The sequence below is a fragment of the Hyposmocoma kahamanoa genome, unplaced genomic scaffold (assembly GCF_003589595.1).
Source record: "Hyposmocoma kahamanoa isolate Upper Pololo Valley unplaced genomic scaffold, ASM358959v1 134, whole genome shotgun sequence".
Classification (NCBI taxonomy): domain Eukaryota; kingdom Metazoa; phylum Arthropoda; class Insecta; order Lepidoptera; family Cosmopterigidae; genus Hyposmocoma; species Hyposmocoma kahamanoa.
In genome coordinates, this window is record NW_020653477.1 from 1,474,820 (window position 1) to 1,492,919 (window position 18,100).

The following is an 18,100-nucleotide window of genomic DNA, read 5'->3' on the forward strand; positions in this document are numbered from 1 at the left end:
GCCGACTTGCTGCCATACGCGCAAGTCGGCTTCGGCCGCGCCTGGACTAAAAATACTCAATAAGGGTTTGTGATCACTTTTTATATGAAACTGACGGCCGAACAAATACTGATGGAATTTTTTTACCGCATAGATGATCGCCAGAGCCTCTTTGTCTATCTGACTATAATTAACCTCTGCGTGTGTGAGTGCCCGCGAGGCATATGCCACCGGGCGCTCGCGGCCGTCCACGTCCAGCTGCGCCAGCACGGAGCCCAGCCCGGGCGCACTCGCGTCTCACGTCAACACCAGCGGCCGCGACACGTCATAGTGCGCCAGTACTTCTGTGCTGCTTAACAATTTGACTGAAGGCTCTGTCTTCGACCCTTCCCCATTTCCATTCTTTATCTTTCTTCATTGGGGCGTTAACCGGAGCTATGTGACTACTTAAATATCTAACGAATTTGGCATAAAAATTTGCCATTCCTAAAAATGATCTTAGTCTGATAAATTTTTCGGACTCATCATCTGTAAAATCGGTTTGATTTTATCTACATCAGTCATTATACCTTTTTTATTTATCGCAGACCCTAAATATTTAACTTCCTCGGCGAAAAATGTGCATTTATTATTCTTTGAAAGTTAAGACGTTCCACGTTCTTTTCTTTCTAACAAATGATTTTCATCTAAGAATATAATAACGTTAGGAATATTACCTAGTAATTCTGTCATTATCTGTCATTTGCCAATCCAAATACCAACCTGTTATGTATGAAAAGCCCCCGGTGGGTATTAATAACAGTAAAACGTTTAGTTTCATCTAGTTCTACCTGATTGTAGGCCTGTGACAAATCTGACTTGCTAAAATACCTACTTCCACTTATTTTATATAACAAGTCCTCTATTCTAGGCACAGGATATTTATCGACCTGTAAAACCCTATTCAATGTAACCTTAAAATCAGCGCATATGCAAATACGTCCATCCGCTTTCACCGCTATGACCAGTGAAGTAGCCCAGTCGGAGCAGTCGACGGGCTCGTTGACACCGACGCGTAACATCTCATCCTGCTCAGCGTCGATACGCGCACGCAGCTCGCCATTGAATAATTATATCAAGAAAACAAGTTATTTTTCTGAATCATTGCTTCACTCTCACTACTTAAGTTATTTATCGCAAATTTAGGTACATCAATGCTTAATTCTGCCAACCACTGGCGACCTAATAATGTAGTCCTTTTTAATTACATATAGATTTTACTTCCATTTCTATGTACCCGGCCGGCTTAATTTTGTTGCCATCGTAAAATGATAAAACCAAAATACAGGGTCTTAGAGAGTAATGATTGAATTTATCGTTATGTAATTATTCACTTTTGCATGACAACGCTGAGACTGTATCGATTTCCATTTTTAAAAGTTTATTATCCACAATAAGTGTCATACTGACCGGTTGACGCTCCTTTAGGGACATTTGCATAATTGGTTCATCATCCTCCCAAAAGTATCTCTCACTCTTTAACTGGTGTGCCCCATCTTCATTATCCTCATGCACGTAGTGCGTTCTTTGTGGCCGATGTTTTCCTCGCTGCTGTGGCCGACCTGCTGCCCCGCGTGCTGCCATTGCCATACACGGAGTCGCCTCTCATATTGTTATATTTATTATGTATGACCTAAGCGCCGGTCTGGACATACGCGCTTCAAATGACCATGGTTCGACTATTGGTCACAGATATACCTCTGAAATTTGCACTCATTCCACTGATGTCGATGATCTCCGCATGCTGTATAGTCGCGGTTCGAATGCACTCGATGCAGACTCATCGATCTGAAAGTCTATTTTTTCATCTTCCATAAAAAGTCTTTGCCGAATGGCTTCTTTATACACTCCATACATAAATAGATCACGCATATTTTCATTCAAATTTTTACCGAATTGACAAAATCTTGACATTTTCTTCAAAATCGATACATATTCCGAAATAGTTTGCCCCTCCGTTTGTCTACACTGCCGAAAACAGTAACGCTCTACGAACATAGACGGTTTCGGTGTCAGATGAGTTTACATAATTTTTAATCTTCGTATTTCATATCTGCCGGTTTACTCGGGTTACACAAATTTACCATAAGTTCGTAACCATCTTCGCCGATAACTGATATTAACGTTGGAACTTTTAAATCATCTTCCACTTTCTTCACTAAGAAATGCATTTCTTGCCGGTCACAATACAAGTCCCAATTTCCGTTCTCCACACTAAATTCTCCTATATTACCCGACGACGCCATCATACACTATTATTATGCAAAACTACAAACAAACACACAAAAAAAAACAAATAATTATCCTAGGAATCCCATCCAAAACAACACGTATTACTTGTGACCGCCATTTATTGACAGGTTACAGAGAGATGGAACTACCTACATATCCATATACATAAAATGTGAAATTACCCTATATAACATTCTACAAGCAAATGTCGCCGTCCCGTCAATGTGACCGTCAATATGCGGTATCTAAAACTTATTTATTACTAATAAACTATCTATTACTTTTTAATCCTCTGTTTTGGTAAAAGGTCAGTCATCTACTGCATTTTTTACATGACACCATAGAATTACTTCGACTTCCTAGGACCGGTACTTGTGTCCTACGATGCAGTAAAACCGATTCTGGAAATCCGGAATTCGAAACAGTAATTAATTAATATTTGTTGGTTTTAATACCTCTATGTCGCTATACATGTGGAACACGTTTTTCCGATCATTGGTCATAAGTTGACAAGTCCCTTGTGTCTATAATTTCACCAGCACCCCTTACCCTTCTAAACCGGAATGCAGGAATGCTCATATTATTGCTTGGCGGCAGAAATGGTGGCAGTACTTCCCTATACGAACTATTACGAAAATATATGTACTATAAAAATTATAATATTAGTCTTTTCCATTAACGTCCTAAGGCCCGGTGTGTAAATGTATACACGTGTTTTTTTTTAATGGGACAGTATGGGGAAATCCGAAACCATCGAAGATACAAGAAGACTGTCATAAGAACCATCGTTTTTTTATGAAACCAAATGGCATAGTCAACTTTTTGGTCAGGCGTGAGTTGTCCATAAAAATTAATAAAATGATCAAAATTTTTGTTAGTGCTCATCGACTCAGTTTCGACAAGGGATCATTTCATTGTATAGCACGAAAAAAATCGGGACGGCACAAAATGGCCAAATTTCATAAAATATTTTTTCATGCAAAATGAATAATGATATTTTTTTTATAATTCTAATTGAAAAACTTACTTTCTTATAAGGATGACTTCATTGTACTGGAAAAAAAATGACAGCAGAGGTTGGTCAGTCTGAAGTATATATTTAAATTTAGCGCCTTATATTCTATATATGACCATAGGATATCTAGAAAAATACGTTTTTCATACAAAACAGAGGGCATACTTACATGGGCCTGAAACATGTTCAAGCAAAGCAAGCGCTATTACCATTGTAGTTCAGTTTGCTTGGTCTTAGGAGATTAAAGGAGTCATCACACCGATTAACGGCTTGAGCCGGTTTAAAAAAAATCAGTAATAATGTATTGCTTTTATTTTGATTGAATTCATGATGTTTCTACTGCCATGATATTCATGTTTTTTTGTGGAAATACTACACTGTTTGTTATTATTATTGATACAAAGATCGAAACTACTTAAAGAAAACTTTTTACAATCCGACTAGACACGAATCAGTGTTAACGTTGAGACAACAGACGTTGGTTCGAGTTCAGTCAGAACGAATTAATTTTGCTTTGTGTTTGCTCGGACACATTACATCACGTACATTGGACAAACAAAGCGAAGTATTTGTACCCGCGTCAAAGAACATATAGCTGATGTCAAACACCGTCGCGTAAACAAGTCTGCAGTCTGCGAGCATGTCATGGATAAACCTACACATTCAATGAAGTTTGACAAACCCCAGGTCCTTGCAAAAGAAGTCCGTTATCTACCCAGGATGCTGCGAGAGGCCATTGAAATTAAAAAAACATCCTAATTTCAACAGGGAAGATGGTTTCTCCGTACCACCAGTTTGGGATCCAGTATTTCCTCTAATGAAAAATCCCAAACAGACATAAGACTGCAGTACTAATTAATTTACAATGCGTAAATTGGAATGTTTTCTTTGTAAAATTAAAAATAAGGTATTTAATTAATAACTATTGTAACTATAGTGAAAAAATAGGGTGGTTTGCATCAATATTAGACATAACTGGTTGAAGACTGTACCACCTCAGTCAACTGTGACCATGGGACCTGTAAAGGGCCAGAAACGTCGGTTTGTTTGAAAAAACAAATATACGCGATTTAAATCCGGTAAAATTGTTTCATTTCCTATGTGTAACAATCGCGAAAACCTAAAAACTCGATAAATAATAGTACATTTTGTGTATGTTTGAAACGCTCAGCATACTTGTTTGACAATCGATCTTACTTAATTAAAAGTAAAGTTAAAAGTTAAATAGAATATGTGTAAAGTTCTAACAGGTGCTGTATAGACATAGAAGATATCCATAATATTAACCTTAGAACTAAGTCCAAACTCATGATACCACGATTTCGTTTAACTAAGGTAAATGATTATTTTATAGGGAACTGTGTACGTTTTTACAATAAAATTCCGAAGCATATGTTATGATTAACATTTCCTAAGTTTAAAACTTACATTAAAAGTATTTTAATTGAAAAGTCACATTGTAAAATTGAAGAGTACGTGTTAGATAAAGATGCATGGAAAGACAAAATGAGCCTTATTTCCACACAATTATGAATCAGAGTGTATTCCATAGCATTTAAGTTTATTTGAAAAGAGCAATCCCTAAAGTTTCTTGTTCGTTCTTTTCAGGGAAGTCAGCGTAGTGAACGAGCAGTAGCTTAAAAAATACTTTTTCAGGTGTAATAATTTTACTTATGGAATAAATGATTATTTGACTTTAACTTAACTTTAACTTTCACCATAGACACAACGTATTTTTCGCTTTTATTTTTTTTCATATAAAAAATAAGTGCGCATTTGACCTCCATCTCTCCCGATGGAAAGTGATGATGAGGTCGACGATGTTGTATGCACATCTAAATAATGCCTATTCACTCTCACCTTAAAAAGGTCCGAGTTATAGCGTTTGGGGAACAAGTCCGCAGGTAGGGAATTCCACTCCCTAGCCGCTCGTCATATAAATGTGGAAGCGAAACGCTTCGTGCGAATCCTGGGAACATTCACGACATAGGGGTGGAATCCCAGCCCACGTCTAGTCCCCCGATGATGGAAAGTGGAAGGCGGAATCAAATTAAGCAATTCCATCGCACACTCTCCGTGATATATCCTGTAGAATACCGATAAGCAGGCAACTTTTTGCGTATTCAGAGTTTTTTTTATTGGCTTAAGCCGATGCACCGATAAGTGTACTTCCTTAAATATGAGTTTAAAGAACCCGAAACGACTGAGGGTAAAACCACACACGATGAGTGATTTTCTATATACTTTAGATTCTAACCCTAAAACCTAAACCTGTTGTATTTCAAGGTTATTTATGACAAGTCTTACTTGAACAGATATGTGTCTAGTATTGTAGTCAAACATATTGTACGTTTGAAATAAGTTTAACTAAATGCCTTTTTTACCATTTTCGAAGTTAATGGAGCAGTGACTACAAAAAAATTCAATTCAAGAAAAGCTTCTCAACATTTTTCTGTGTGATACCTTTCGAAAAAATCCAAGTTTCCTAAATATAACTCAATAATTCCAAAGGGCTACATGAAATATTTCAGAATGCCTGCAATAAATCGCCTTTCAGATAAAGAAAAGGGTTCCTTGCTATCCTCGGAGATGTCGGTTAGCCAGACTGTTTTTACGATACCGTTGTCACACAGTATTACTTACGAAAATAGTAAGTCGCTGCTTTAGTGACCCGTTTTATACGGATTAGTTATATAGGTTGGTATCACACGTATCATACTTTCACGTCTGTTTTCAATTGTCGTAGACAGAGACTGTAAACTTCTTAACAAACCTCTTTTGCGTCCACCTTATTCGTTTTATCAGTAAGGATTACATACCTCCTTACAATTTTGTAGAGATACTTATTACAAATAATATGAAAGACCGTCAAAGGCATTGGCCTTAAAACTAGGACTTACGATGATTGTTAAGATGTCCATCCATATCATGCAATGTTGCACGTTCTAGTCACGCCATAAATATATATACAGTCAAGGGCACATCAAGCTTGACACTTTGTACTTTGGACCGTTCTTATCGTAAGCGTCATAGAGTAGTATGTAAGTCTTAAGTGTGTGTGCTTGACACGTGTGTGACGAGTGTTACACCCGCCGTGCTCGTGACCCAACACGCGACCGACCCGCACCCGCTGTCAGTGAGTTTCACGCTTTACGGTCACGAGGTCACGTAGAAGCTGTCTCATAAGTCTAATATAATAACTAATTATTTTGTTGTTTATTAATTACAGCTATTTCGTTTCCAAAGACAGAAGAAAGTACCCACAAACAAGATACCTAACCATTATCATAGGCTATGTGGAGTATCGATTCCCTGTCCAAGCGAGCAATCTTACGTATTTTTCTTTTTCACAGTATAGCATATAGGCATATTAGTGTGTAGGTAAGTGTGGTGAGTCCCTAACTCGACAAATCCTTCATTTTGAAGAATTTATACTTACAAGTAACTTTTAAAAATGGAACCAATAATCGTGGGGAAATGGAACCTATAAAATTACTGCTTTGTGTACATTGACCTACCAATTGTGCAAGATATACTGTGGCTTGAAGTACAGTTTTTGTCACACTACGCAATGTCGAGTCGTGCAGAAAACTTATCGTCCTCTGGGAGCTTACCAATCAACCTCTATTGAATGCGATATGAGCAACAGTCGATAGTATTTACTGGATATTCGTCAATGGGAGTAGAGTTGCTAATCTAAGAGTTCTCTGACCAGTGAAAGAAAAAAGAGTGAGTGTAAACCAGTTTTTAAAAGTAAATAATTAAAAATTAAATTACAAATTTTAGTATGGTGCACATTATTTTTTATTTTTATTTTATTTATTAGGTTCACCAACGTTGTGTACAATATTACTTATATTCGATATACATATATTATTTTATAATCTAATTGCCACAAACACTTAAAGGTAAACACAACATGCACTGACTAAAAGCTAACAATGTCTAATAAAAACTAAAAACTAACAGTGTCTAAATAAAGTAAACAATAAAGATCACAATATGGAGCACAATATACTGAAGGTCACTTATTTGGTACAGTCGAGTAAGTGAGAAATTTTCTTCCGAATCTTGAGAGGTGAATCGTGGTGAATGTCAATGCTATCACTGAAACCATTCACCGTTCTACTCAACCTTGCGACGGGTGAGTTTGAGCCAAATACAGTTTTACGAGGTGGGACACTTAATGGACTAATTTTGTTACGCGGATATCTAAAGGGAACACGCAATTTGAATTTTTGAAGCAAATGAGAGCAATCCACTTCATGACGAAATATTTTTGACACAAATGACATATCCAAAAGAGTTCTACGTTTCTCCAAAGACATCACATTGAAATGTGATAAACGACGCTGGTACGAGGAGAGTTTTTTCTTGGAGATTCCACATGAGTACATTAAGTGCCAAACAAATCTTTTTTGAATGCGTTCTAAACGTAAGGAGTGTGTTGCGTAGTGTGGTCTCCAAACAACACTGCAGTACTCCAAGATACTGCGTACTAAGCTATTATATAACATAATTTTGGGTTTACAGCTTCGAAAACTTTTAATGTTTCGCAGTACGAATCCCAACATACGCGAGGCCCTACTTACAACATTATCAATATGCGGAGTAAAAGTTAATTTGTTGTCAAATATAACACCTAAATCTCGAATTTCATCCAATACCTGTATCAAAATGTCGTTTATGTGATATTTGTAAAGAACCATGTTATGCATTCTACCAAACCTTACCACAAAGCATTTACTAGCGTTTAAGGTCATACCATTCTCACTACACCAAGCAGCCACTTCATCCAACTCACTCTGAAGCAAAACTGAATCCTCAACGGTATCAATCACTCTGCAAAACTTTAGATCATCTGCATATAAATACGGTTTTGAGTATATAGTTATTTTTATAACGAGTTATAATTATTTATGTAGATTTCTGTGGTGTGGTGCAATTTTTTTACAACACTGATGTAAAAAACACGTGTGCATAATTGTCATTTTCGTATATTTTTAAATAGTCATGTAATTTTTATCGATAGATTGTGAAAGGAGATGAAATTTTGAAAAAATTGCAGGAATTGTGAATTTTGTTATGGTACAATTTTTTTAGCTCAAAGATAATTTACTAAACTGTATCATACTGAGATTTAATTGAACTTAAATATAAATAATTATTAAATTAATTTAACATAAATTTTTGTAAAAAAATAATTCATTATCGAGTTCTTAGGTTTTCGCGATTGTTACACATAGGAAATAAAACTATTTTTCCGGATTTAAATCGCGTATATTTGTTTTTTGCAACAAACCGACGTTTCGGGCCAATAATTCATTAATTTGCATTTTTTGTTTCATGTCTAACAATATTACAACGTTCTAATTATTCAATAATTACGTTATCGCCTTCTTCCTTCTTATTTTGACAGTTGGCCCACTGGTATCGAAATTAATTCGTGTAGCACAGAGGCATGATCTTATTATTCCAAAATGGCGTCTATTTTTATTATATAGTTTTTCACGTTTCATGAATTGAAAAAAAAATTGAAAAATGAAAATAAATTAATATAAAACAGGCTTGATCTTAAAAAAAAAGTAGTTACGCTTAGTTATAAACCGTAACTATTTTTTTAATACGCGTAAGTAAGTACGCGTTTGACTTTCATCTCACCTGATGGAAAGTGACGATGAAGTCGACGATGGAGTATGCACATCCAAATAATGCCTACTCACCCTCGCCTTGAAAAGGTCCAAGTTACACTGTTCAAGGAACGAGTCTGCAGGCAGGGAATTCCACACCATAGCCATTTGCCGTATAAGTCCACAACATAGTGGAACCCCAGCCTGCGTCTGGTCCCCCGATGATGCAAAGGGGAAGGTGGAATTAAATCGTGTAATTCCCTCGCACACTCTCCGTGACATATCGTGTAGAATACCGATAAACAGGCAACCATTATGAATTCCGAGTCCCCTAGAAGCCTCTTGACACGCTTTTGAACTGAATCCTAGGTAACCAGTTGGTATTTAGCAGAGCAGAGTCGATAGTCGATAGTCGATTGAATAGGTTATCGACTGCAATCACTAGTTGCTTGTAAACTGACAACCCTTTTGTACATTAATAACGCACACACTCAACATACCCCGCAGTAGGGAAACTCTGTATCGATGGTGCCATGGACACACATAGACAACCAGAAATGACACCCAAATTCACGAAAGAAATAAATGTAGGCCATACAAATATTTCTCGCGGCTAGGGAGTTGAATCTGGGACCTCTGCGTGGGAGTCCGGCATGGTAACCGTTCGGCCTCGCAGGCAGTTATTGAGTTGGACTTAAATAAAAACAGTTATTAAATTATTTTAACATAAATTCTGTAAAGTCTTCAAGGCTCTACCGCTTCACCTATACGAATTCCGAGTCACCTAGAAGCTTCTTGGAACGCTTTTCAGCTGAATCCTAGGTGGCCAATTGGTATTTAGCAGAGCAGGATCGGTAGTCGATTAAATAGGTTATCGACTGCAATCACTAGTTGCTTGTAAACTGACAACCCATTTGTACACTGAACTGGTTTACGACCAAGCTAGCTATTTTCTATTGACTTTTATTAATTTGATATATCCCACACTTGGCATCTTAGCGCATGTGTGCATTGGACCCGAATCATATTCGTTCGGAATCCGAGAAAAAACGAATACCGCTTGTAACCTAGAGATAAAATGATCCCTGTGATATTTCGGACCGCCATTTCTCGGATTCGGAACTAGGGGTCTACTCTCGATCTCCGTCCGAAACAATTACTGCCAAATAAGCAATACTTGACCAAATGAAAAGACGCGTGATACGAGTGAAGCTTCATACTGGATACTTGTCTTTTGATTTTGTCGAATATTACTTACTTGACAGTAATTGTTTCGGACGGATATCGAGAGTAGACCCGAATCGGACGTAGTGCGCAAGCTTAAGAGGATCACATCTGCAAAATGACAGCTTTTCAATAGAGAAGTTGAAAAATTCTACGAACGAAATTAGTCGCTTTTTTGTTTCAATAGGAGACTCATAAAATTTCAAATTACATTTTTTAATGTAGTTTGTGTTGTTTTTATGACTCGTGTGATAAAGGCACTTGTGGATATGATTACATATAGCTTTATTACATCAAGCGTATTTCTTTATGTTTTGATTGTGATATGTTGTGACGTTATTCGGTGTTCTGGAGTGATAAAAACAATTGAATTAAGTGCGTAAATACTGTACTCCAATGTTGTGTATGTGTATTGTGGCGTATGTTAATAAAATACAGTGAAATCATCGTATGAAATGTGGTTGGCATGAAAAAATAACCTCATTTTGAAATGACAAAAAAAACCTACCTACCGGACAAAATCGGTACAGTACTTAAAAAATACTCTATAAAAACTGTGCTTCGCCGTTATCTAAGGTCACGGGGCATGTCAGATCACCTAAGGATGTAAACCCCTTTCCATCGCCGGGCGTTTACAAGATTGATTGCAGTTGTGGGAGTTCCTATATTGGGCAGACAAAACGCACCATAGCGGAAAGAGTTAAAGAACACATGGCCGCTGTTAAGAACCGTCTGCTCAATAGTGCCACGTAAGGTGGCGGTACATCCCTGGACGAACTCTTCCACAAGCAGCTCTACTGGTACTAAATATTCACACCCTCTATAATGTACCGACATTCAACGCTCTAATAGACTAATGTAAGTTACCAAACTGCATACGACTTCAATACTCATTAATATTCAACGCATACAAAATGGTATGCGATAAATCTCGATTCTTCAAAAAACTTGGCTAATCATGGCCATTCTCGGCGAACCACTTTATGGGCGGCCATAAAAACCGCATTAGCTCAATACAGTCAGACAGTTCGTCGCCAAAAATGCAAAATGACATATAAAGCTAGCGTATATGGTCGCAATATCCAATGTATCCATTTCAATTTATAACTTATAATGTTGGGAAAAATTAACTATCTAATTATATCGTCGCCTTTATCAAACTCGTATCTTAAACCACAATGTTACTGGAAACTGCAAAAAGTGGATTGCATCACAGATCACATAAATACGATTGTATAAACAAATTTTGCAGGCTAATTTTACATCACATTTTCTTTATCCACACACTGACTTTTATACTGACTTTTATCTTTTATAGAAGTTTAAAATAAATAGAAAGTTTTGCCACCTCCTGATAAGTAATCAGTCTTTATAAGATAGTTGGAGAAAGTAAGTCATCTATATGTCACCTCATAATGTAACAGAATTCGGTTTATTGTTTATACATATAATGCGCTTTACAAAATTAAGCACCTTAGCTAAAATTATTAGGTGTTGTTTTCTAATTATTAGAGAAACGATTTACTGATTTGTCTGTTAACACTAGAAATTAGAGTAACTATGATAAATTGCAGCTTGTCAATGTAAACGAATTAGTTACATAATCTCAGTACAGAGAAATAAAAAACCGATCTCAAAAGTTATACATCCCCCAGTTTGCCATCTTTAGAGGTGGAATATTATTTTCAAATTTAAATGAAACCACTACTGAGGTACCCTCTTTCTAACAAGAAAAGAATCATCAAAATCGATTGACAAATAACGACGTACAAAAAACGTAACATACATACAAAAGAATACAGTCGAACTTAGAACCTCCTTTTTTGTAGTCGGTTAACAAATAGGTGTTTGGTACTCGCCGCGACATCTGGTATACCAACACGTACTAAATGCCCCACTACGCTGTCTTGTAGCGCGATTAGTAGTCCTCTTGAGTTACTTGGTCCATGATTATAGTATTATGTTACGCGATAACTCCGGTATTTGTGAACCGATTTTCATGATTCTTTTTTTGTTGGAAAGGGGGTAATTCCATAGTGGTTCCATTTCATTTTGAAGAAAAGCATCCACCTCGAAGGGGGGCTGTTCACGCATGAAGATTCATTTTTATAAATAGCGCCTAACTTTAATTTAGGAGCAATTACTTTAACAGTTGATTTTGCTATTTCTCTAATTCAAGGCGTTTTTCTCTCAATATACTTTCGAGTAGTGAAAACCGATTTTTATTATCTCCAGTGTCAAGTCCTGTATAGTGGCGAACTAGGGGATATTTCAATAAAACTTAGCAAATAGACGTAATTCCACTTACTTTTGAGGTCGGTTTTTTTAGTACTTTGTACTGAGATTATGTAATTACATGTTTTGCTGTTATTCCCACACCACGATAAACTTGTTTGCCCCGTTACTAAAACTCCTAGCAGTACAAAATTTTAAATTTTAGGGTAAATATACAGGAAAAAATATAAATTTACGCGGACAGCCATTATATTTTAACTTATTACTAGTTATTGCTTAAGCTAGGTTATTACTTAGTGTACATACACTCCGCACATTAGTTTGGTGCAGCAAGCGAACAGCTAGCTACAGGTGAAGACTGAAAATCAGCAATGCTGAGTCTTTAACCTTTTTCTCTCCACCACCACATCACTCAATATTTTTTTTTCTACTCGTTTTTTAAGTATTGTGTTCCTTATGTTTTGTCGAGAAATTAATACCTTTTTGCTTTTTTTTTACTTGATAAAATAAAAAAGTCTTATTATGACTGAAGCTATTTTGTTTCTATTTATATGTAAAACAGACATACGCTTGACCACAAAGTAGTTATTATCTTATGTTAAACGACGAGGCCGCCAAACATCCTGTTTGTCTAGTAAATGTTTATTCACTCTATCCTTCAACGATCCTAAATGGTAGCTTTCGGGAAACACGGATGATGTAAGTATATATTATTATTCATAGCTATTCCAAAAACTTCTTTATTTTATAAAGATAGTTTAAGGAGGCAACACATTTAACACGGCTTGAGCCGGTTGGAAAAAGTAAGTTTATTTATATATATTTCTTTATAATCAATGTTTTCACAGATAATGAATTATGAACGAATGTTTTTAAAAACGTATTCACAGGTCATGTTTCTGGTAAAAAAACTCCCTAGCTACCTATATACCAAAACGCACGGAAACAACGGAAGTGCCCTACGCCTTGATCTCACATTTTTAATTTGAAACACTATAAAATCTTGATATCGTCTATGTCCGTAGTTTCAAATTTAAAAAGAAATAACAAATTCTGGGTTGTTAATGTAATTTAAACTTTACCATATCGTTGAAAGTACAATACCATCAATACCTATTATTACAAGTTACGACATTTTGATATTATACTGAAATATCAAAGTGCTGCCATCTAGCGGTTTATTGCTGAACGACGACGGATTGTTATTAATGTAGTTCTACAAACAAAAAGCGATATAAGCTTTACTTTCGTTTCTTGTAACAAAAAATATTTCGACAAACGGAAAATTTAAAATTGTAGTAGTTCTTATTGGGTGACAGAGGGAAACCAGGTTTTTCCAATATGGTGGTTTTATTTGACAAACATATACAGCATGTACAACGTCGGTAGTACAGTGGGAAAAGACTCCCCCTAATCGGCACGTAGTCGAGGTCCCGTACGCACGTTCCAATTAGGAAGCGGCTCAGGGTGCAACAACTACGTGTTACGTTCTAAAGCGCAGTTCCAATAAGGAAGCAGCGCTAGAAGCGTAGCACAGTGCAGTAGGTTCAACGGTAACGATCTAAAGCGGTGTTCCAAACAAGGAAGCAGAGCTAGATGCATAGTAAGTTGGATTATCCATGTTCACATCGCCGCCAGTAGTCATTCCGCGAGGGAAAATCTTAACACCGCGATGCAGAATTTGCTATTTCGACGCCAATGCCATCTAGCGGTGCGTGACGGAACTAATATGAGTTGTTGCTTGTTATGTGATTTTGTTACAAAATTTATTAAAATAGGACTTTTCGTTGATATGAAATACCACCATGGGTAATAAAATTTTAATATATATAATATATATAACTGCACAATCAGGCATTTTTCTAGGATTTTAGAGAATTTGCATGTAAGAATGACACAACTGTATCATACAAAGCGAAAATGGCGGACTGACCTCAGATAGATCTTTCGAGACCTATAGTTGGCAAGCGTCAGACGCTTACTAACCACTTGTACTGTATTTATTGTTCTGTGCCAAAATGGAACTTCTTTTTTTGGAAGACCATCGTATTTCTGTAAGGTGGGAACCTGAAGACCTGTCGCACTGGCATTTTAGTGCTTAGATTAGGCGTCAATCTCTCACAATATTATGCTTACTGAAATTCAACGTGGAAACTGTTCCTAGCTGTAATATGTATTGTTACGGACGGCCGTACGCGCCTGGCCGGTCAGAGCTAGAGTTCAGAGGAGAATGATTAATTCAGGAGCTCTGATTGGCCGAGCGGCGTAGCGACCCATTGATAGGACCGGTACGATGTGGGAGACACCGTACCGATATAAATATAAGCGATAATTGTCATTCGAATCAATCACTTTCAATCACTCTCACTTGTTACAATTAGTTGTTTCTTGTAAGTCAGATCGACATATATGAATATACAGTCCACTTCAGATTAAGGAAGTTTCATTTTACAATAAGGATATCGAGGGAAGATTAAAGAAGACAAGTTCAGTTGGCTGAATTGATAATATGTATTTTGTGGAGATAAAAAAAAAAATTATTTATTGATTCAAAGTATACACCAACAACCACAAAATTTGGTTGCTATATATGTAATTTATTCATTCAAATTAATCTAATATCTCCCTACATTTAATTTAAATCAAACTTAAGATCGAGTAAGAGTATAAGACTTTGTCTAATTTAAGATTTTAATATTACGCGATTAATTTACATTTAGGGTTTTTGCTTTAAGGGTGAAAACATCAAAAGCAAACACAAGGTTTGAATTTGTTAAAGTCTTTCAAAATCACTTCGCTCCGTAGCGAGCACGTTTAATTAAAACGAAATTTAATAATGTTTTAAAACAAACAACCAGAATCAGAAGGTCTATTATGAAACTCAAAATAAGGAACAAATAAACTACGACAAAATCACGACTTTTTACACAAAAACAACAAACAACAATGTGAATCGTATTTTTTAAGTTTTTTATTGTATATCAAGATTTCCTACCACGATTCAATTATTTATTTTTTCTGAAATTACTCCACTGGTTTGTTATAATTATATTATAACAAAGATCGAGATACTAAGAATAACTCATTCGATCTGGCTCCAGAATGAATCTTTTGTACGTCTCACTGATGACTTTTCAACTTGTTTTTATGTTTGATACATATATTAATTGTTCCATCTATATAAGTTGATCTACGGATAAATGATAAATGATCTGCATTCAAGGTAACACTGTTATTATGTTTAAGCATACTACATTAATATTTGGTATTCAAAAATAATATTTGACCCTCTTTTTTTTATCATTGGACTTTTCTTTTAACTATTGATACCATTTTCTCCATCTCCTAATAAATCTTGGTTGCTTGGTTGCGCCCTCCATTCAGTATGTTAGGTTAGTATATGAAAAAGAAGCAGTCGAGCGAGCGAAGCATACGTGTCGCGGCAGCGGCCGGCGAGTACCAGAAGCCAATTTCCTAGCTTTTGCGAACAATTTTCAGGTCAAAGTCTATTATTATTAATATAATATTAGTATACAAATATAATCAACATTTACTTCGTTTCAAAAATAAATATATGAATAAATAAATAAGTTTTATTTTAATGCTAATTTGTCTTAGTTTTGAGGCTCAACATAAAACTTTTAAAGTTATTTTTGCGTAGTTCAGTACATATTAAAATATCCATCGATTTGATTTTTTTTTATGTATCAGACAAAGAAGATCAATCATTAAAAAAGATGACCGTTTAGATTTTTTTTGGTTGCTGCTTTTGGAAATTTAAAACGATCATTTGAAATCAAATCAGATAAAAAAAAAATCCACCAAAAACTGTACTTCGTTTTTTATAAAATAAAGCCAAGTTCTAGGACTGTGCTTGTAATTTCACTAGCATCCCACAAAACCGGAACGCAGTAATGCACACATTATTGCTTGACGGTATAAATAGGTAAGGTGGCAGTACTTCCCTGGACGAACTCTTTTACAAGGGGCTCGACTGCTGCTAAACATACATGTAATTGTATATTGTAATATCCTTGCAGTAAGGGCAATTTACAATCTGGGCCTCTAGAGAGAGAAGTCTAAAGAAAGTAACATTTATGCTATAGCGTCACTGTACATTTATAAAAATTTAATTTATATTTAAGAAGAACAGTACATAAGAATAAAAATAAACTAGCTGTTCTTGACTGCCGTCTTCACGAAGACATAAATTTATTTATGAGGCAACGTATACGCTTCTATAATAAGATTCCTGTTGATATTCAAAATTTGCCATTCACGAAGTTTATAACTATACCTAGTGAAATAAAAACTTCACAATTATAGCTGGAAATACATAATAATGAGCAGTTTTCTTGATTAACATATTTAAAATAATGCTGTAAATAATAAATGCATTAGGTAGGCTACATGACATCCTAAAATTGACAGATACTCGACAGCTTTTAAAGACCCGCTTATTTAACCAATGTGCTCACACAGAAGGCAGTGTACAGAACGAGACATGCTCGGCATCAAACCTATTGATCAAGTCCCGAATTCCGAAATCCGTAGACGAACTAAGTTCCAAGACATAGGAGATCGGATAACGAATTTAAAACGGAGCTTTATCTCGGAAAATTTCGTTATCCAACAGCGTTTATGGAGTTAGGCGGTGAAATAGATTATAAGAAAAATAAAAATCCTTTTATATAAATTTTTAGGATTTTAAAATCCTAAAATGTAGGAATGCATGAGTTTTGCATTAAAATAAATTCATAAAATTGAACAAAATCCAGACTTTATTTAAAATAATAAGACATTTCCATATTACATTCTTGCTTTATCAACAATAGGACATTCGTTAACTTTCATTCGAGAACTGTGAACAACGTTTGTAGCCTTTACCGGAAGTTCGAGTAATTTGTAAATAATTAGTTAGGTTTCGAATACGACAGTTTGACGTTTGATTCGGGTGTTGTGAATAAAAATGAAAAGGAATCGTACGATATCAAAGCGAATCGGCGGACAACTTAGTCATCGTAAGGTTCAGAATCGACCACCTGAGCAGGACATATTGCGAGACGTTGTGGACACAGGTGGAGCAAGGCGATAACCAAATGCTGGCCAAGAAATGGATATAAAAATGCGGTACGTCCTATAGCGAGATGGGTGGACGTCATTGTCAAAGTTGCGGGCAGTAGATAGGTGAAACTAGCACTGCAGTAGCAGCAACAGGTCGTGCGCCTGGTGGTAAACATACCCTATACCTGTTTCTGCCGCCAAGCAGTAATGTAGGCATTGCAGCGCTCCGACTTTGAAGAGTGCCAGCGAAACTAGAAGCATATGGGATTTATAAATTTCGTGTCTCAGAGTGACACATACCTTTGCGATTTATAGGTAGGCGAGGGGCTTACCACCAGGCTAATAAACTAACTTGCTTTGAAAACAAAACTTTACATCGCAAAGATCTGATTGGCAATGCTACGTCGCCCTTCGGCCGGAGACATGAATTGACAAGTCCAATATGCCTGAAGTATTTTTTATTTTTTATAATACCATTAGAATTGACAGAGTGTATGTGTGTTCGCTGCAAAAGAAAAAGTGGCTGATGCGAAGGGAGAAACATTTTTTAAAGTAAAATAAAACTAATCACCAGATAAATCATTCGTTTATAGTCAACTGATATCACAACGCTTGATTTGTTCAATGAATGGACTTGAGTGGCTCCAGTTCCATTAACAACTACGCTGCAAAATCCCGCGGG